Here is a 22,429-nt window from a genome sequence, read left to right as displayed (position 1 = left end):
GGCCATTCAGCCCATCTTGTCCGTGCAATCTTTGTATTATCACACACATAGTCCCATCCTTCCTGGGTTTGCTCAAAAAATCTTTTTTGAGTATCTCTGCCAACTCTTCTAGGGGATTTGCTTTACCACAAGATCTCCGATCTTAAGGGGTCCACCTCATGCCTTGCGAGATATTGGGCTACATACTCTTTCTAATTTATTAATTGTCCAAATATTCGTGGAACACTTATATTGCTTTTACTGCTGTCAAATTCTGATCAAAATCAGAGCCGGCCATCCCTGATTCGACGTTCAAACAATTACTCATCTTGGCTTCTGCCTGGCTCACCAATTGTTACATAATTCCTTCTGTACACTTTAAACAGATTCTTAAAACTAGACACATCTGTCTATCTCCGCCTTAAATATATTCAATGACCCAGCCGCCACTGCTCTCTGGGACAGAGAATTCCATAGATTTACAACCCTCAGAGAAGAAATTCGTCCTCATCTCAGTATTAAATGGGCAGCCCCTTATTCTGAAACTATGTCCCCTAGTTTTAGTTTCCCGTATGAGTGAAAATATCCTCTCTGCATCCACCTTGTCATGCCCTCTCATTATCTTATAAGTTTTGATAAGATCACCTCTCATTCTTCTGAACTCCAATGAGTAGGCCCAACCTACTCAACCTATCTTCATAAGTTAACCCCCTCATCTCCAGAATCAACCTAGTGAACCTTCTCTGAACAGCCTCCAATGCAAGTATATCCTTCCTTAAATATGGAGACCAAAACTGTACGCAGTACTCCGTGTGTGGCCTCACCAATACCCTGTACAGTTGTAGCAGGATTTCTCTGCTTTTATACTCTATCCCCCTTGTAATAAAGGCCAGCATTCCATTTTCTTCCTGATTACTTGCTGTACCTGCATACTAACTTTTTGTGTTTCATGCATAAGGACCCCCAGGTCCCTCTGTACTGCAGCACTTTGCAATTTTTCTCCATTTAAATTATAATTTGTTGTTCTACTTTTTCTGCTAAAGTGGATAACTTCACATTTTCCTACATCATACTCCATCTGCCAAATTTTTGCGCACTCACTTAGCCTGTCTATTGCCCTTTGCAGATTGTTTGTGTCCTCCTCACAATTTTCTTTCTCACCCATCTTTTATCAACAGCAAACTTGGCTACATTACACTCAGTCCCTTCATTCAAGTCATTAATGTAGATTGTAAATAGTTGCGGCCCCAGCACCGATCCCTGCGGCATCCCATTAGTTACTGTTTGCCAACCGGAAAATTACCCATTTATCCCGACTCTCTGTTTTCTGTTAGTTTGCCAATCCTCTATCCATGCTAATATATTACCCCTAACCCCGTGAACTTTTATCTTTTACAACTACCCATTTGTTTCAAATAGTTTGCCAACAGAGATGAGAGGTCTCATATCCTTTACACACTAGACTGTTATTTCTTAATGATTGCCCCCCGAACGATCCTCTGATGTAAACAGTGCCTTGATGTAGGCACTCACTGTACCCACTGCTGTGATATAAGCCTGTGTTTCGAAAGCTTCTCTTAGTAGCAGTGTTGAGGCTTTTGAGAAAACATGACTGGGAAATGACAGGCTTTTTCAAGAACATGATTTAAACAAATCCTTTCCATATTATGGTTTTGTGTCTCTTAAAAACAAAAGCAATGTAAAATCATACTGGTATTCTTACAGTCATGAGGGTCACCAAGCAGATTCACTGATCACTGAACATAGTATATGCTCCCATTGTGTGGAGCTTAGTGCCTCGAGCACTAAATCTATCACTTTACCTCCATCATATGGTTTGATTGTCAGCAAGAATATAACTTACCTTTTCTCTGAATCAGGGAGAATCATCTTTCAGTATTGCCGCATACTTCAATACGCAAGGCCCAATGAAGCAGAGGAACGACCTTTCTTTTGGATGTTTATGGATCCAGAAACCTTAACTGAAAATGATATAAATGATGCCTCACGCTTTCTGGAGGTATTGTGCACTATCCACTATTGATTTCATGCGTGTTTGTGCCCAGGTCTCAATTCTACTGGTACTTACAGGTAGCTTGATCATTGTTAGTGAGACTAAAAGTAACTCAGGACAAGATTACTCAGTGTGTGCGTGTGTGTGTGTGTGTGTGCATGTGTGAAAGAGAGAATAGCAGTTGATAATTTCACACAACATGCTAGGAGTGGTTAGCAATCTTCCTTCAGTCTAAGCAATATTAAGTAATGTGTTGCTGAGGATTTTGTTGGATTTCAATCATATCCAGTAAAGCTGAAGTACAAAATCACTGCAGTTTCCATAACTAGCACTGCAGCAGTAAAATAGTAGCAAGAATTGTGATGTCACGTGGCAGTAATATGCAGATATTCGCATGAAAAAGCCAAGTGAGGAGTCTTTAAGAATGAAGCATAGAGATAGAGCTTGGAAATGGAAAAGAAAAATGTCAACCAAACAAAACTGGTTAAGCCTGGTCAGAGCAAAAAGGAATAATTTGGAAATATCACTGATAGAAACAGGAGATGGCTGTGGGAAGGCATGGGTGACATTGGGGTGGGGTCAGGAGATGGACGGATAGAGAGTCAGGAGATTGGCTGCCGTAGGTTCCTAACACAGATGAGACTGCACACAGGGAGGTTAAAGTAACAGTGACCTCAGTCTTTATTAAGACACTCCAGAGTGAGGAACAGGCCTTATGGGCCGGCTTATATACAGTGCTCCCAAGGGATGCTGGGATCCCTTGGGACTTCAGGGGATGCGCTCCCTGGTGGTGGAACATGGGAGTGCATGCTTTACAGATACACAACAAATAACAATACTAAAAGAGTACATATAAATATGCCATTTGCTGGGATACTGAACCATGAAGGTAACGACGGTTCCTGGTATATGCTGAGTTACTCAAACTTTGCCATGGCTACAGTGGAGCACTAATGTCTTCAATTTTCCAGACTAGAAAAGGGAAAAATTAGCAAAGATTCCTGCTTTTGAATATTATCCAGTGAAATGCAAATGTGCAAATTCTGGGTGAGAATAGATGATGCCCTCATAGTCAAATCACTCACTTTCTCATAAAGAATAATGAATTAGGTGAGATTCCAGAAGGCCAATGGCTGCTGCTCATTGAGTTGTACCCCAGGGTAACACTACTATCACAAGAGGAGGGTGAGGGCAGAAGAGCAACACAGTAATGGTGGAGAAATAAACAAAAGAAGGGAAAAAAAGCTTCCCTGTTGCCCAGTGAGTAATGGAATGATACAGACCGACGAGCTGCTAATTTTGATCCTCAGGATTTCTCGTGGGTTGCAGCAATTTCCTGATGTGTGCTTGCAGTATGCATGGCTCCAACTGAGTTCATTAAAGTGGAACATTTCTCCTTCAAAGACAAAGTAGAGAAGTTTTCCAGCCATCACTGGATAGTTGTGGAGCTGTTATAAGTTTAGGGTTTGCTGTAGATAACTTCTTGGATTCAGTCACTTCTGTAGCTGCATCCCATGTCCTTTGCATGCTGGAGTAGACTCACACTGCTCAATATCTACTCATACAATAGCAGAACCCAGGAGTTTATACCTTGTGATCTGAACCAGATGTAAATGTTTTTACCTGTGTCTCTCCAATCTTCTCGAAGGTGGGGCTGAGAAAACATTTGGTAAGATGAGACCAGAGACGAGTCAGTAAGTTGCTTTGTTTCACAGTAGGTAAACATACCGAGCAACTGTTATGATCAGGCTTATTTCATCTAATCAGTACAACTTGTCTTTCTGTCATAGTACAAAGTTGAATAAAAGGGACAGTGGCAGCATGGATACGGAATTGGCTAAGTGACAGGAAACAGAGAGTAGTGTGAACGGTTGTTTATCAGACTGGAGGAAGATATACAGTGGTGTTCCCCAGGGGCCGGTTCTAGAACCACTGCCTTTCTTGATATAAAGCAATGACTTGAACTTGGGATTACAAGGCACAATTTCAAAATTTATAGATGATTCAAAACTCGTAAGTATATTGAATAGGGAGGAGGATAGTGATAGACTTCAAGAAGACATAGACAGGCTGGTGAAATGAATGGACACATGGCAGATGAAATTTAATGCAGATAAGTGCGAAGTGATACATTTTGGTAGGAAGAACAAAGAGAGGCAATATAAACTAAAGGGTACAATTCTAAAGCTGATGCATCAGCAGAGAGACATGGGCATATATGTGTACAAATTGTTGAACGTGGTTGGGCAGGTTGAGAAAGTGGTTGAAAAAGCATACGGGCTTCATAAATAGAGGCATAGAGTACAAAAGCAACGAAGTTATGATGAATCGTCCTCAACTGGAGTATTTTGTCCAATTCTGGACACCGCACTTTAGGATGGATGTGACGGCCTTAGAGAGGGTACAATAAAGATTTACAAGAATGGTTCCAGGGATCAGGGACTTCAGTAACGTGGATAGACTGGAAAAGCTGGCATTGTTCTCCTTGGAGCAGCGACGATTGAGAGGAGATTTGATAGAGGTGTTCAAAATCATGAGGGGTCTGGACAGAGTAGATAGAGAGAAACTGTAGTGATTGTCCACAGATCCCTGAAATTAGCAGGCCAGGTGGATAAGATGGTTAAGAAGGCATACGGAATGCTTGCCTTTATTGGCCGAGGCATAGAATATAAGAGCAGGGAGGTTATGCTTAAATTGTATAATACTTTGGTTAGACCACAGCTGGAGTATTGCGTGCAGTTCTGGTCACCGTATTATAGGAAGGACGTGATTGCAGAGGGTGCAGAGGAGATTTACTCGGATGCTGCCTGGAATGGAGAATCTTAGTTATGAGGATAGATTGGATAGGCTGGGTTTGTTCTCATTGGAACAGAGGAGGTTGAGAAAGACCTCATTGGGGTGTACAAAATATTGAGGGGCCTGGACATAGTGGATAGTAAGTGTCTATTTCCATTGGTGGAGGGGTCTATTTCCATTGGTGGAGGGGTCTATTATGAAGGGGCATAGTTTTAAGATGGTTGGTGGAAGATTTAGAGGGGATTTGAGGGGGGGCTTCATTACACAGAGGGTTGTGGGGATCTGGAACTCGCTGCCTGGAAGAGTGGTGGATGCAGAGACCCTCACCACTTTTAAGAGATAGTTAGATGAGCATTAAATTGCAGGAACCTAGAGCTGGTAATTGGGATTAGACTGGATGAACTTTTGTTGGACGGAGCAGATATAATGGTAAGTACTGCAGGGAATAGAATACGGCCAGGGTGATCTCCTGGACTAGTTTCGATCGCCTGGATGGGTCGGAGAGTAATTTTCCCAGATTTTTTCTCTCTAAATTGGGCTGGGTTTTTATCTGGTTTTTGTCTCTTCCAGGCGATCACATGGCTCCGGTTGGGTAGATTGTAAAAATGTTTTAGTATAAGGGTTGTCACAGTTGTGGTGAGGCGGATTGGTTGGGCTGGCTCCTCTTTGCCTTTCCGTCATTGTTCATAATTTTATATGTAACTTTTAGGACTGCTGACCAAGGGCTGTCTGGTTCTTTGTCGGCCAGCGCGGACACGATGGGCTGGAATGACCTCCTTCTGCGCTGTAAATTTCTATGTTTCTATGTTTCTACAAATTGGCCATTTAGCCCATTATGCTTGTGCCAGCTCTGTGGAAGAGCTATCCAATTAGTCACACTATCCCGCCCTGCAGCCTCTTGGCATCCTCCTCACAGCTCACACCGCCACCCAGCTTAGTCTTATCAGCAAACTTGGAGATATTACACTCAATTCCTTCAGCCAAATTATTAATGTATATTATAAATAGCTCTGGTCCCAGCACTGAACCTTGCGGCACCCACTGCCTGCCATTCTGAAAAGGACCCGTTCTTTCCCACTCTTTGCTTCCTGTCTGCCAACCAGTAATCTATCCACGTCAATACATTACCCCCAATACCATGTGCCTTAATTTTGCACACTAATCTCTTCTGTGAGACCTTGTCAAAAGCCTTTTGAAAGTCCAGATACACCACATCCATTGGTTCTCCCTTATCCACTCTACTAGTTACATCCTCAAAAAACTCGAGAAGATTTGTCAAGCATGATTTCCCTTTCATAAATCTATGCTGACTTGGACCGACCCTATAGCATGTGCTGCTATTTCATCTTTAATAATTGATTCCAGCATTTTCCCCACCACCGATGTCAGACTAACCGGTCTATAATTCCCTGATTTCTCTCTCCCTCCTTTTTTAAAAAGTGGGGTTACAGTAGCTACCCTCCAATCCATAGGTACTGATCCAGAGTCCATGAAATTTTGGAAAATGACCACCAATGCATCTACTATTTCTAGGGCCACTTCCTTAAGTACTCTGGGATGCAGACTATCCGGTCCTAGGGATTTATCGGCCTTCAGTTCCATCAGTTTCCCTAACACCATTTCCTGACTAATAAGGATTTCCCTCAGTTCCTCCTTCTCGCTAGACCCTCGGTCCCCAAGTATTTTCAGGAGGTTATTCATGCCTTCCTTAGTGAAGAAAGTATAGTTTGCTTAATGATGAGAAAAAGCTTCATTGCTCAAGTCTTATGTTATTGATCACATATTGTAATAATATTAAATGATACAACAGAGCCCAGAAATAGTAAACCATGATCTTATTAAAATGCGGAACAGGCTCGAGGGGCCAAATGGCCTACTCCTGCATTTCTTATGTTTTTATGTTCTTAAATAGAACTTCAATGTTAGTGAGTGTATTCAGGGCATGCAGTAATCTTCAAAATGACAGATTGGGCCAGGTGAATGTTGGTTATTAAAATAACCGTGACTAGTGGAACATGAACCAATTCATACAGTGCTGAAATCACTCGCTCAAACTACTAATACAATGTAAATTTTAAGCAGTTTGAACTTTGTCATCAGGATAGAGATAATAATCAAATCATAAAGGAAGACTAGATTATTTGAGTTAATTAATACAATAACAGTCATTACTATGGCAACATTTGATTGTAAAACATGTCTTGCTCCTTCTCTGCAGTGCGATCCTGTAATTATTCATGATATCAGTGACTCAGTTCGATTGTGGAGTAATATACCCTCACTCAAGAGGTAAGATGCTAATTAAATGCTAATTAATGGCTGGCGGATTGGGAGCACCATGAATCGGGTACATTGAACTCCATGTTGGATTTTGCGCTTTGAACTCCCATCAAGGGAGTCTTGGCAAGTTTATCAACAGTAATAATTTGCATTTATATAATGCCTTTAATGTAGATAAACATCTCAATGCGGTTCTGAATGGAAAGATGGAAACTGAGCTAAAAAAAGAAAGGGATTTTAGGTGGGAAGTGATTCAGACTATGTGGCTGAAGTCATGGCCACTAATGATGGACAAAGGCAGGGGGGGATGTTGTAGTCAGAGCAACGGAGAGGTTTTGGGGGTGGAGGAGGGATGGTTGTAGCACTGGTGCAAATTACTGCAATGCTAAAAGTGTGGTATATTCTCTACGACATTACAAGCACACTTTTATAAGCTGGCTCTTAAGACAAGAACTTGTCAGGTGATGTGTCGAATTTACAGCAATGGCTGCATTATCACAGTTGTCCACTAGATGGAGCAGTAGTCCCCTAGGTGGAACTATATTACACTTCTCCTTTAATGAAGAAGATATTATAACAAAATAATTATCATACATAACTTGCATGGTTATAGATAAAAAAAGATATGGACATAAAACTTAACCACTTGTTTTCTGTTTCGAAGAGGATATCTTCGCTTTGGAACAGAACTTCCCAAACATGGTGTCGAACTTAGACTCATTCTAGGCTGAGCCTGAGGAGAATTTTCATCCAAGGGTAACCCTTGATTTACATTTTTACTCTCTACAAGTTTAGACTGTTTGTCTGCCTGACTTGGACTCAGAATTAAATTCGGACTTTCTCTTGGACTTGTTTCTAGTACTTTTGATGTAGGATATAAAAACATAAGAACATAAAAAATGGAAGCAGGAGTAGGTCACCTGGCTCCTTGAGCCTGCTCTGCCATTTAATAAGATCGTGGCTGATCTGATCATGAATTCAGCTCGGCTTCCTTGCCCGTTCCCCATAACCCTTAATTCTCTTATCGCTCAAAAATACTCCAGGTGAGGCCTCACCAAGGTCCTGTACAGCTGCAGCAAGACCTTCCTGTGTTCAGTTTTGGTTTCCTAATCTGAGGAACGATGTTCTTGCTGTTGAGGGAGTGCAGCGAAGGTTCACCAGACTGATTCCCGGGATGGCAGGACTGACATATATGAGGAGAGACTAGATCGACTAGGTCTGTATTCACTGGAGTTTAGAAGAATGAGAGGGGATCTCATAGAAACATATAAAATTCTGATGAGTTTAGACAGGTTAGATGCAGGAAGAATGTTTCTGATGTTGGGGGAGTCCAGAACCAGGGGTCACAGCCTAAGGATAAGGGGTAAGCCATTTAGGACCGAGATGAGGAGAAACTTCTTCACTCAGTGAATTGTTAACCTGTGGAATTCTCTTCCGCAGAGAGTTTTTGATGTCAGTTCGTTAGATATATTCAAGAGGGTGTTGGATATGGCCCTTATGGCTAAAGGGATCAAGGGGTATGGAGAGAAAGCAGGAAAAGGGTACTGAGGTGAATGATCAGCCATGATCTTATTGAATGGTGGTGCAAACTCGAAGGGCCGAATGGCCTACTCGTGCACCTATTTTCTTTGTTTCTATGTTTCTATGTTTGAAGCCTTGCATCAAACTGCTTGTTTCGCAGAACACCTTCAGATACTTCTTGATGACATCCTCTTTCAATCCAATCCAGCTTCAGTGATCCCAACTAATTTCTACCTAGTAAAGCAGGCTTGTCTCCTGCCACTACTAAGAAAGGGAAGCTCTGAAATTGATCCTTGTATTTCACCAGTATGGTGATGCGACTGGTGGTGACGGGATTTTGCTGTCCTGAGTAGTCTCACAGCTCTATCTTGGATTTCTCCAATGGGAAATCACACAATATGTCGAGGTATAGCGATTCCGGTACTACGCTCACAGATGCGCCAGTGTCAATTTCCATGGGTTCCTGCAACACCTACTTGGATGATGATACTTTTTAAATTACTGTTAGATACACTCGTGCTCTTGATGACGTGTAGCTTTTCGTCCTGTTGCTTTTCTTCCATGCTATGTAGCCTCTGGGGATTTCTACTTATAGCCTTGAAAGTTGATTTACTTTTCAGTCAGCATGCCTTTGAAAGATGCCCAGTTTTCTTGCAGAAGAAACACTCTGCCCTCACATCTGGACAACTTTGAGCAATGTGTTGTCCCAGGCACCAATAGCATGACTTCAATGCTCTGTTACCATTGCCAGTTGCTGAGGCCTTGGGGCCCAACTGCCTTTTTCTTCTCACCTGCAGGCGATTCACCCCAGGAATCTGACGACTGGAAATGGTATATAATTCTCGGAAATATTGGTCGGCCATATCCGTAGATATAGCTGTCTGACAAGCTAAATCAAAAGTCAAGTTAGGGGTTGTCAACAACTTTCTTCTGATCACTTCATTTTTCATCCCTCAAACAAAGGGACCACGCAATGCTCGTCCTGAAAGTTTCTGAAATGACAGTGAATAAATAGCTTCTTTAATGCTACAAAGAACTCACAGATACTTTTGTCAATGAATTGATCTGGTGATACAAAATGCTAACTTTCAGCAATTCCAGGGGCTCAGGATTGTAGTGCTGTTCTAACTTGTTTAGAATCTCCGTAAATGATGTGTCCTTTGGTTGATGGGAACAAGCACATTTTTCAGGGTTTCATACACCTCTGGGCCTACTTCAGTCAGGAAAATAGCCCTTTTTCTTTCTAACACCACCCGGGACAGGTTTTCATCATCGGTGACTTTGATGTAACTATTTGTGGTGAAAAATATTTTGAGTCTCTCGGTCACATTGAAACTCGTCCAAGCGTTCAGGTACAGCCATCTGGACTCTTCAGTTCAGCCAAGTGTGCTTGTTATTTACCTTGGATTTTTAGCTGTTCTGCAACATAAAGGACCTCTCCTGTCTCTCTGTTGTTTGGCTGGTATCATCCACCGACAAAAACTTCAGCTAGGGTATCCAGGAATCCAATCCTACGTCGCCAAAGTGGTATATTCTGTGCGACATCACAAACACCTGTCACCTGATGCCTTTATTGAATGTAAATCAATGGCTGCATTATCACAGTTGTCCACTAGGTGTAGCAGTAGTCCACTAGGTGGAACTGTGGGCTAGAATTTCCACGTTTTATGCATGCTTAATGCCCACTTAACATCCATTTTTCCACTGAAATGATGCAAAATGCTCATATATCACCCATTTAGCCACAAAATAGAAACTGACGAGCATTTTTCGGAAACTTATCGCCGAGCGTTACTTTCCCCAATAATACTGCCCGCCCACTTTTTTGGGGCAGAATCATCAGAATGGGCAAAATCAATGCCCATAATATTGCCCAGTGTTAGTTTCCGTACGGAATTAACGCCGAGAATCAATAATACTGCCCGGCCACTTTTTTTTTGTCATAAAGATCACATTTGCTGAAATAACGCCCAGTAGATCGCCCAGCGTCACTTTCACCACTTCGTACACATATCGCACACAATATCACTCGCCCAAAAAACCGCCCGGAAAAAGTGGAACTGTTCTGAACTAAAGCCAGCGATGTGGCTGCCATTTTTAAAATCGCAAGTCGCTTCATTCAAAAGGCTGCTTCAACTTCGGGGGAGTTTGCATTGACTCTGAAGTTCTTCTCAGGTGAAGTGACCATCTCAACAGACACATTTTCAGACTCTGGACTATTGGGGGTTTACTCTAGGTGTATTTTAGTGAGGAAATTATTGTTTCTGATCAATCGCTATTATACTTTCATTGCAATGGGGCCAGCTATTTCTCAGCCTGCATCGATTAATACGCAGATATTGCAGAGTGCAGATGGCTCAATGTGTTATGCACATCATTATGTGCCCAATTTAAGACATGCAAGAATGAGGAGGAGGGCCAGACCATACACACCCCACACTTACAGGGAAAAGAGGTCTTACCTCGACATGTCCGAACATACCTGCCTTCAGAAACTGCGCTTCCACAAGGTGGTGATCAATGAAATATGTGAGCTCATCAGGCCACATGTGCAGCCTGGCATCAGGACATCGGTCGAGGTCAAGGTCACCGTGGCACTGTCTTTCTACACGTCCGGTTCCTTTTGGGCCTCGGTGGTCGAGATCTTTCCTCTGCCTCACCATGCCACCCATCGCTGCATTAGACAAGTCACGGAGGCCCTGGACGCGCGAAGGATGGACTTTATCAGCTTCCCCATGACCACGGAGGCTCAGACTGACAGGGCTGGAGCATTTTACCACATTGCTAAGTTCCCCAGGGTGCAGGGAGCAATACAGTGCACTCACATCGCCATGCGGACACCTTCTCAGGACCCCGAGCTTTTACGTAACAGAAAAGGATTTCACTCCCTGAAGGTCCAACTAGTTGTCGACCACAACCAGATCATAATGGCAATGAATGCCAAATGTCCGGGCACCTTCGATGAGGCTCACATCTAGCGTGAGAGTGCTGTCTCTGACATCTTTAAGAGTCAGCCACAAGAAAAATGCTGGATGCTTGGTGACAACCGATAAGGCCTAGCCACCTGGCTGATGACCCCCCCTGCGTGACACCCACACCGAGGCCAAGAAGCGATACAACCAGAGCCACAGAGACACACGCAATGTGGTCCAGAAAACAATAACTGTGCTTAAGCAGCACTTCAGATGTCTGGACCACTCAGGAGGGAGCTACAATACAACCCTGAGCAAGTAGGTAAATTCTTGGTCATGTGCTCCATGCTGCACAACCTGGCTATCAGGAGGGGTCAAGAATTGTCAGATGGGACTGATGCTCCACCTCAGGAGAGAGAGGAAGAGGAGGACAAGGGGCTGGACGCTGACCTAGGGCCAGACAATCAGGCTGGCAATGTAACCTTACCCACGACCCCCTCCAGACCACAGGAAAGGGTCCGTGGTGGTTACATAGCTGCAAGACTCTTGCGTGAGGAGCTGATATCTGAACGATTTGCCTAAAAGAACATTGCTGTGAGTGACAACGCTGACACATTGCTGTGTGTGTGCAGCTCAGACATCGATGGTGCCCATCACCTTGAAGCCAGTTAAAGTTTACATTGATAGACGTTAAGTTTTATTTAACCCTTTCAAGTTACGGAATCACCAGAGTGTAATGGTCCAGCTATATGAGACAATGCGCAACAAGGTTATGTTCAATAAAAAACATTTTATACCAACATTGCTCTGAAATCATAAGTATCACGGGCAAAACACCCAAACCCCACCCACACCCCACTTTTTCCACCATTGACATCAATCAAATATTCATCATGTCCAGCAACACAGAATACAAATGCAAAGCAGGAGCTTGCTCCCCTCCCCCCATACATTACAACAAATTGCACACACCGAGATGGAGATATAACACAGCTATCACCTACGGACCTGCACCTCGCTTTCCTTCCCCCCCCTCCCCTTCTTCTCCCCATGTCTACCCCTTTCCCTCCTCGCTCCACGCCGCCTGGCCGAAGAGCTCCTCAGGCAATGCCTCATTGGGGGGGATGAAGGCAGAGGCGGTGGTTGCACGGGTACGGGAGCAGGTGGTGCCGAGGGGGGAACATTCTCTGATGCAGAAGCAGGATCTTGGTCCTGCCTCTCATCTGTCGTTCGCAGTGGAGGTGTGGAACTTAGGGGAGGAATGCCGTGCTCCGGGACCACTGGGAGGCCTCTGCCAGCAAAGTTCCTGGCTAACGCCTCCAGGGTCTCCGCCATCCGCGGAACGTACTCAGTTATGGTGGCCAGCTGTTGGGATATGCCCCCCAATGCTTTGAGGAGCTAGTCACCAATGTCTACAGTCCTCCTGTACAACTCTCATGTCGCGTTTGTGGACCAGATCTGCCGCGTCCACAAAACCTCCGCGGGGTCGGCGCCATCATGGGGACAAATGGGGTGCCCTGTGGCGAGGTGCTTGGGGCTGGTACCTCCAGAGTGGAGGTGGGAATGACCGGAGGAGCACAAGATGGCCTTGGGATGGAATGGCTTCTGGAGCCTGGCGATGCAGGTTCCTCGAAGTCAGCTATCTCATCCATAGAGAACAAACCCAGTGGATTGACGGGCGAGAATCGGAGATCCTCAGCAGATGTAGGATCATCCAGTGAGTCAGGCCCCGCGGCCCCACCTTCTGGACTCGGTGGTCTTGCCTGAGGCCGTGCTGCTGGCTGAGCTGCAAAACACAAATGAGGTTATTAGAGGAGAAGGGGATGCTAGGGTCACAAGGTGATTCCAGCGCTACACACAGCATATGCACGACAAAAGCACCACCGCGATCAAGATCATCACAGACATCACATTTCATGACCATCAACACATGGTGCATTGTAATGATTTTCATTAGGCCAGCATTATTTCTAGGACAATTTTAGAAATCATCTATCATATGATTGGATATGAGTGGGTGTGGCATCTATTACTTTTCATCATGCAATGGTGTCAACTTTACTCACGTCGCTTCACTTCAGGGTCTGCAGATGCTTCCGTGACTGTCCGGGGGTGCTTTCCCACGAGTGCGAACACTCGCTCCTCCATGTCAGTGATGTCACTGACAACTGGTGGCCTCTCACCCGTTCGCCTCTGCACGGACCTCATCGTCGACAGCTTCTTCTGTAAAAGGTGACAGGATGACATGGCATGAGATCATTGTGTGATATCATTGCTGGATACTGTCACAGACACTGATACAACACAAAACCGACAGATGTAATCATGATTATTATGATAATTATCATTCTTTACCAAAAGACGTGCACCGTGACCACAGGCTTTGAGTACAACATTCCCGGTAAAAGTGAAAGACCTCACATCTGCTGATAGTCATGACTGTTACAAATCAAGTTATATAAAGATATAAGTACATGTAAATAATTTTAATACTCTTGCGGATCCCACAAGGTCGTTCCATCATTTGTGGCATTGATTGCCCTCACACACCTTGTTGGTCGCCGACGAGACCACCTCTGCTATCTCGGCCAATATCTTCTGGTAGGCCTTTGGGGTGGGCTTCCCATGCCCTCCCTGGGTCAACTCACCCCCAGCATAACTCGACCTCCTGCAGGAGGGAGGCATTTGCCTCATCCGAGAACATCCTCGCTCTTTTGCGCCCTCCAATGTGCTCCTCTCCCAGCTCACTGCTCTCGTCAGCATCAGTTTCCACAGTGTGCTGTGTTGCCTCCTTTCCCTCCATTATAGACCAAATTCAGGCAAATATGTGGCTGGTAACAGCTAAGTTTTGTTTCCCTATTTGCTATAAAGCTCTAAACTCTCCCTCCTTCCTCCCAAAGCAGCCACATCACATTCACACACGCCTCCAGTCCCTCTCAGCTCCCTCTTTCTCTGTCTCCTCTTCTGCGCATGTCATGGTGACCCTTGACCTCCTGAATCGCGGGAATCGAGCGTTGCCATGCTGTTGCTAAGGATGGCGACACTTTACGGCAGAAGGTCAGAGAGATTTAACACTAACGCCCATTTCATATCGCTCACGGTAATGCACAATTTCAAAAATGGAGACTAAGGGCTTTGAGAATGGGTGAGAAACTGGCGATCTGAAAACCCATTTTTACCGCCCACACTAGAAGTAATGCCCCTTTTTGGGCGATCTGCATAAAAGTGTAAAATCTAGCCCTATATTGCAAAGAACAAGGCTATGAAGAGATTTAAACATGAGGATTTGAATTTTAAATTAGAGAAATTGGAGGTCTAAAAGTTAATATACGTCAACAAGGACAGAGATGATTTTGCAGGGCTCTGGGAAAGATTAGAAAAGTGGGATTAATTGGATAGCTCTTTCAAAGAGCCAGGAACGATGGGCATGTCATCAGTGTACATGTGAAAGCTGACCCCATGCCTGCAAATGATGATGCCAAGGACAAATATATAGATGGGGAAGAGGAGAGGGCCAAGGAAATTCTGGATGACAAGGTGGGATAATGCATTATGGTTGCAGCCACAGAGAATTTCTTTCATGACTATTTAGTGTCATTTTGTTGCTTTGAGAGTGGTGGAAAACTGATGGAGAGATTCAACCATGGATCTGGCAAGGAGAAGAAAGAAGGGAAATTGGGTGGTAAGTAGTTTAATGGGAGTGGGCTTAAGGGAGCAGAAAGTGGGTTTTATGGAAGAAACTCACTCATTGAGAGCATGGGGGAGATGGGAGAGAAACAGTGCTCAAGGCAAGGGCAAGTGGGCAATTTAAATTCATGGACAAGGAGGGGAGAAGCGGCAGAGGCAGCTGAATGGACAGTCTTTATTTTGGTGACAAGGCAGTTTATGAGCTCGACATGTTTGTTGTTGGAGATGAGGGTGGAAGAGGCAGGGGCAAGGGCTTTAAGGAGAAGGTTAATAGTAGAGAATATAAGTTGGATGATGCTGGACCAGTGGGTGATTTTGCTGGAGGGTAAGGTCTGGTAGAGCAATTGATACCAGTTGTGTGCCCGTTACGCACAAGTCTGCAGCCCTTGTGTTTGTGGTAGTGAAGATAGAGGCCAGAGGGAATGACCAGATGGCCAGCATTGGAGGCAGCAAAGGTTTTTCTGGAGACAAAATTGGAGTAAAAGGAGTAGTTAAATAAAACAATGGCTGCAGATGTATCATGGTAAACGGAAGGCCAAAGTGCAGTTATGAGTGATTTGAGAGAGGTTTTTATGAGGCAAAGCAGAAGAAGTGGGTTGGAAGGGGGTAGGAGGATGTAGGTGGTGAGGGATGCCAGTAAGTGGTCAGAAATGTTTCCACCTGCACTGGGGATCAGTCGTGGATGGGGCAGATGGAGCAGGTGGTGGGATATCATGGCTACCTGCTGCAGTTTAAAGGGGTTGGCAGAAAGAAGTGTGGAGCCTTGTGAATACTGACAAAAACTGCCAGTGGAATAATAGTACATTGATCACGTCGTGCAATTTAAAGGGAGGGGTGGGATTTAAGGAGAGATCTTTAAACTGTGGGAAAAAGTGTCAAAAGACCCTGTCAGCAGTGGCAAAGGGAGGGAAGCTGGGGGATGGGAACGCACAGTAGTCAAGAGCTGGAAAGGCGGGGAGTACGAGCAATGGAGTAGAACTGGAGGAGGTTGTAGAGGGAGCCACAGAGGAATGAGGCAATGGAGGAATTTACAGAGGAAGGTGTAAAAATTCCGCTGTTGTGCTGCCACACTACGATCTTCCACCCATCCACTTTAAGGGGCCAAAGTTGTAGGCTAGTGAATACAGGAGAGGGATTTCTACCCCAGGGACTTGAAATTGATGTAATTGGTGATGGGGAGTCATTGGAGGTCAGCAATGACAGGGGTGACAAGTGAGTAGGATTTTGTACCAGATAGGATGTAGGTGGCAGATGTAAGGTGGATGGCGCTCAAATGTATTGAAACATTCCCCCTTTCCACACTCAAAAACTCAAAGAGATTATAGTAGAGATCAATATCTCAGTAAGATACCTATACCAGCTACATCAGGAAAATCAAAATTTGGTAACAGAGATTGAGGGGCTAGGAAGGATATCAGGGTGGAAGCACATAAATAACATCTCGATACATCTATGGATAAAAATTATTTCATAACTGTTAGTTATTTTCTAATGCTGTATATTGGAGCTAGGCATTATCATGTACATATTGCTCAGACAAGCCCTTATTAAATTAAAGAAGAAAACAAGGAGCCAGTCAGCAGAGCGCTCTCCCAAGCATGGAGTACAATGGAACTCACAGTTAATTATCAACAAATGAAAAATGTTAGATGAGCTTACATAAATGTAATAGTAATCAACTGTAAACTGTAAGCTAGAAAGAAAGTGAGTGACTCTGAGTAATTGGGATTGTTAGAATGTTTCAAGATGATTTAAAAAGTCAATCTATTCCAGCATTCCTTTCTTTTATCATTTTTAGTGGCAGAGCAAATATCAGAGAAAGGGCAAGAGACAGTTCCAATTTTAACACATACCACAGAAAGAGATAAGATATAGTCTACATATTTACTGTACTCTAAATAAAGCTTATAGCACAGAGGCACAGGCTGAACAGATTATGTTGGATAAACACCTAAAAATACAGGATCTGCACTTTTATGTTGTGGGCAGATGTAGCTCAAGGTAGCCAAATAGTATAAGAATGGGACATATATCTTCTGTAGTCAGATAACCATCTCATTGGCTGGCGGAAGCCCACAGTCACCCATGCAGCCCTAGAATGATCACTTCGGGTCTGGGACCAGGTAGTGTTATTTGCATGCCATCTTGTTATTTAATATAACACAGTAGAACAGTTATATAAAATTTAATACTGTTATTAGTCAATGTAATAAAGCTTGTTATTAGAATAAATATTTGTCCATGAATGTTAAGTGGAGTTATTGTCACTAGATTAATAACCCTTTGTTGCGATGGAACCAGAAATCCAGCAAGAGAAAATCTCACTGCTGCCAGTTCTAATTGCTTCAGCACTGAAACTATAAATTCAGCATTTAAGTAACGCAATCTCACTCTGGATGGCTAGTGTGGGAAATAGAAAATATCACATTGGCGCAATAGGAGGCATTCTACTGAGGTTGGGGCAGAGTGGATGGAGCTTCACTAACTGCCCTGTACTTGACATGGGTATGCTTGGTGCTGATGCATGATGTCCAACATGGAGAATGTTCCATTCCCCAGCACTGACACTATTTACTTTGATCAACATTCAACATGTAAAGAGTGAGGATAAAGGTTGTGGTAAAGTAATACATTTATTTTCCATGTCTCTTCAGTAAATTTGCTGCAAATATGTATAACCCAACTTGGAAGAAGAGAGGAAAAAACACTACAGAAAAAACCTATATGAAAATGGTCAAGCAATTCTTGGTTCCACTGAAAGATTATTTTAAAAGTTACATTTAAGATGATGTTCATTAGTATATTTATAGTTGACTGGCTGATTTTGCTTTGAAAAACTTGTTTTAGCTTGTTTAGCATTCCACATACTATACTGATGTCTTAACAGGGTATATTTCCTGATCAGTGTAGTTCAGGGGTGAACATAAGACATAAGAATTAGGAACAGGCCATTAGGCCCCTCGTGCCTGCTCCGCCATTCAGTAAGATCATGGCTGATCTTCTACCTCAACTCCACTTTCCTGCACTATCCCCATATCCCTTTATTCCCTTAATATTCAAAAATCTAACAATCTCTATCTTGAATGTACTCAAGGACTGAGCCTCCACAGCCCTCTAGGGTAGAAATTTCCAAAGATTCACCACCCTTTAAGTTTCTCCTCATCTCAGTCTAAATGGCTGATCCCTTATTCTGAGACTGTAACCCCCTTGTTCTAGACTCCCCAGCCAAAGGAAACATCCTCCCTGCATCTACTCTATCAAGCCCTGTAAGAATTTTGTATGTTTCAATGAGATATATACTCTCGAGAATATAGGCCTAGTCTACTGAATCTCTCCTCATAGGACAATCCCCCCATCCCAGGAATCAGCCTGATGAACCTTTGTTGCACTCCCTCTATAGCAATTATATCTTTCCTTGGGTAAGGAGACCAAAACTGTACACAATACTCCAGATGCAGTCTCACCAGAACCCTATATAATTGCAGTAAGATGTCTTTACTCTTGTACTCAAATCCTCTTGTAATAATGGCCAACTTATCATGTGCTTTCTTAATTGCATGCTGTACCTGCATGTTAACTTTCAGTGATTTGTGTAGAAGGACACCCAGGTCCATCTGAACACCAACATTTTCGAATCTCTCACCATTTAAAAAATGGTGCTTAATGTGCTCAGACGGGAATTCTATGTACGCTATTTTTAAGCAGACATTAACCACTTTTAAATAAACAGATTAACACTTGGCTGAATATAGCACACAGAGGAATGCAGGACAAGTGTGTTAAGTGTTCACTTCCAATCTTCGCTAATCAGAAAATAGACTTCCATATAACCCTGTGATTCACAATGGATAAATAAATAGTTTTATTTTAATGGGATGTGTTTATGGAACGACGGCTCCTTTGTGCCAAATATGTTCCATTTTTGTTGATTAAGCAACTTTTTATTTTACTTCAAGTTTTTATTCCCTTGAGTGTTGTGTGGCAAGCTTACAAATAAAGTTCAGCAATTTAAAGTATCGCAGAGTTGATTATTTTCAAGTCTAAGATCATGGGGGAGTAGAGTGTCCGTTAGGGCAGCAATTCGCCCGAAAACGGCCAAACCAGTACAAAAGATTGAACAATTTTAAGTGCAATTTACACCTAGTGCAAATCGAATTTCCACAATCTTTTGCGCTGGTTCAAGAAACATTGTGCTGGAACCTGGCACCATCCACAAAACTGGTCCACCCCTAAATTGAATTAATCACCATGGTAAATTTCCGCTAATTTCACCCATTGCGGCCCTTCAAGGAGACTTCTAAAGGGCACTTTTAAACAGCTGTTAAATATTCAAAAACATTTAATTTTCTTAGAAACTGAGTACTGTGCACCAAAGTAACTAGGAAATGGTTCTGTGTAGTTTTTAAAAGTCATTTTCAGTTATTTTAAATCGGTTTACTCAGGTGGTGGACCAGACACTCCCATTAAAAATGTTTATTTAGTGTGATAAACCCATTTTCAGTTGTATTAATAAAACTGCAGCAGGTTACCACTCTTAAATATATCAAGGAATATTTTTTTAAAAAGAAGAAATTATGTTCTAAAATGCAGACCGATTGCACTGGTTCATAGAAGATTATGGGCTTTGGTATCGGCCATTTTGAGATGTTAATCCTGGCGGAACGGTAACTGTAACATCCTCGGAAAGTTTGCGCTGACTACCGCATAATTAGGTTTCATTGCCCCAAGAGGGAAAGGGAGCACTAAATTAGTCATTCCCAATTCTCCTACGGTGGTGGAACTGAAAATCTCAGCGATAAATTTGAAGAACGAATGTGCATGTTGCGAACGCAGCTATTCATCCGTGGACAGCTGATTCTTAAAGGTGTGATAAGATAAGTATGTGCATGCCCAGTTCCAACTTCTCAGTCTGCTCAGAGTGGAAAAATGGAGGAGCAAGAAGGTCGCCAGTGTGCTCACCGCTCCTCGCCCACGGCCATCGACGCCTTAATTGAGGCTGTGAAAGGCGGTGAAATGTGCTGCAACCACCTAGTGGAAGGAGGCCCATTCCTAGAGTGATCAGAAGACTTTGGAGGGAGGTGGGCCAGCACGTCTCCGCCAGAACTGTGACACAATGTCGTAAGAAGTTCAACAACCTCACTAGGATCACAAGGGTAAGTACCCTTTCTATTAACGTTGCAATGTCTCACACATTGTCAAATCTTTGCAGTACCTGCTCCTTCACTATGTGTACCAGACCATGGTCTTCGTTGGTGAAGCCATCATAAAAGTTCAGGCTCAATTCACGAGCCATGCCCTGCCCTTCCAAGCGTCGTTCATCTTCTTGTTCTTTACTCAGCCTGGCCCCTCCTTGCATTACCATTTCACTCTTGATATGCGCTCGCAATACTTCAGCCTCATCCATAAGCTTAGGGGGTTGTCACCTAATCCCACCGTTCAGACACCCAACTCTGTGCAGCCATGCAGAGTCAAATGGAGATCTACACACTTGCAGCTATTCAACTATAAAAGGCAAATGTTGCAACCGATGAGCTGCATAGTCACACATCTTTTGTTTGTTATTGCGATCGAAACTGGTGCACAACAGGCGCGAATCAAGGAGCACCGGAGGAGGGGAGCCTGACATCCAGAACCTCACCGAGGTGGAGCAGCGAGTGTCCGCCCTCATGTGCATACCAGTTGGTGTAGCGGTCGGTGAAGCCGAGCCCCCTGTGGACAGTGACAGTATGTTAAATTCCTTTGCGTTTTATGTGAGGCCCTTTACCCTTGATACCAGATGCCTTACCCCCTTTACATTTAAATGTCCAAAGCCACCTCCTTCTTCCCTTCCTGCCCCCTCCCCTGCTGCTAGCCACAGTTCTGTTGCTTTATGCTTACAGATGAGCAAGAAGCGCAGTAGCCGGCCCATGAGCCCTCCACATTGAACGATGGGGGAGATGAGGAGGAAGGGGACGAAAATGATGCAACAGAGTGGGATGCTCTATCAGCTGCACCGAGTGGGGACAGCACCTCGGTGGAAGACAAGCCATTCCTGGGCTTTGAAGAGCCTGAGGCTCCTGTCCCCAGTGGCCTGTAGCAATGCCCAGTGCAAGAGGAAGCTTGGGAACCAGCTCCCCGGAGGGTGAGTCAACCCATGAATCCTGCTCAGAGACACTCAGATGTGGACCTGGACTTGGAGGATATGTGGCGAAAGTCCATGGTAATGTACTGCGAGCTTATGGGTGCATTGGAAAGGGTCCCGCAGAGCATGGATGTACTTGCTCCAAGGTTGGAGGAGGCCACCTCAAGCATTGCCCACGCCTCTCAGCAGCCCAATGAGCCCACTGTTCTCTTAACTTAACCCGAATATATCAGCAATTCAGGCTTGGGTACATAGCTTGGGGAAACAAAGTGAATTGCAAACAGAGTGAAGACTTTAAAATGGGAATTTGGTAAGAGTGGGAATTATGTGCAGAGGGAGAAGACGGTGCTGAGTAATTTAACCCAAGGGACTAGAGTAAACAAGTAAATACATAAATAATTTGAGTAATTAATTGATGGAAAGGGATAAAATTGAAATTAACAATGCGGAGAGTACAAAATTCAAGGGATCTGAATTAAATAAAATCTGATATATACATAAATAATAAATAAATAATAATACAAGTTAAGGGGATAGTTAACTAAAAGGTATATATAAATAACCTAAGAGACATACATATATGTAAATAAGTAGATAGCCTTTTTAAATAAAATAAACAGAAAGCTGAGACCAGTTACCTGCAATTCCTGTGTCATGTGGGAAATCCAGGATGCTTCATATATCCGGGATAACCACATGTTCAGGAAGTGCCTTCTGCTGCTCGAACTCAAGCTCTGGGTTTCTGAGGTTGAGGACCAGCTGGAATCAGTGCAAAGCATACATGAGACTGAGAATTTCCTGGAGCACACATTCTAAGCGGTGGTTACCCTGGAGCCACAGGGAGTACAGGAGGACAGTAAGTGGATGGCCATCTAGCAGGGTAGGAAGAGGCAGGCAGTGCAGGAATCCTATTGGGATTGTAGCACTCTCAAATTAGTTGCAGTACTGAAAACCAAGAAGGGTGACAACACCTCAAAGGAGTGCAGTCTAGTGCACATTCACAGCACCGTGGGCAAAATACTGCACAGGGAGACACAGTGATTTACAGAACTAGGGGATTTGATAATCGGGGTACAGGCAGGCGTTTCTGCAACTGTCGATGTGAGTCCAGCATGGTAT

The 22,429-nt window shown here is 43.7% G+C and overlaps 1 long non-coding RNA gene across 1 annotated transcript; it reads left to right on the top strand.

Moving 5' to 3' along the window:
• Positions 1-1,864: 1,864 nt before the first annotated feature.
• On the top strand, positions 1,865-19,166 carry LOC139245642 (uncharacterized). Its single transcript, XR_011590034.1, has 3 exons — positions 1,865-1,999; positions 7,008-7,078; positions 17,844-19,166. It is a non-coding gene; the product is annotated as an uncharacterized lncRNA (long non-coding RNA).
• Positions 19,167-22,429: the final 3,263 nt, after the last annotated feature.

This window comes from Pristiophorus japonicus, unplaced genomic scaffold (genome assembly GCF_044704955.1).
Source record: "Pristiophorus japonicus isolate sPriJap1 unplaced genomic scaffold, sPriJap1.hap1 HAP1_SCAFFOLD_2274, whole genome shotgun sequence".
NCBI lineage: Eukaryota > Metazoa > Chordata > Chondrichthyes > Pristiophoridae > Pristiophorus > Pristiophorus japonicus.
The sequence above is the reverse complement of the archived record's forward strand: the minus strand, read 5'-3'. Positions and strand labels throughout refer to the sequence as shown.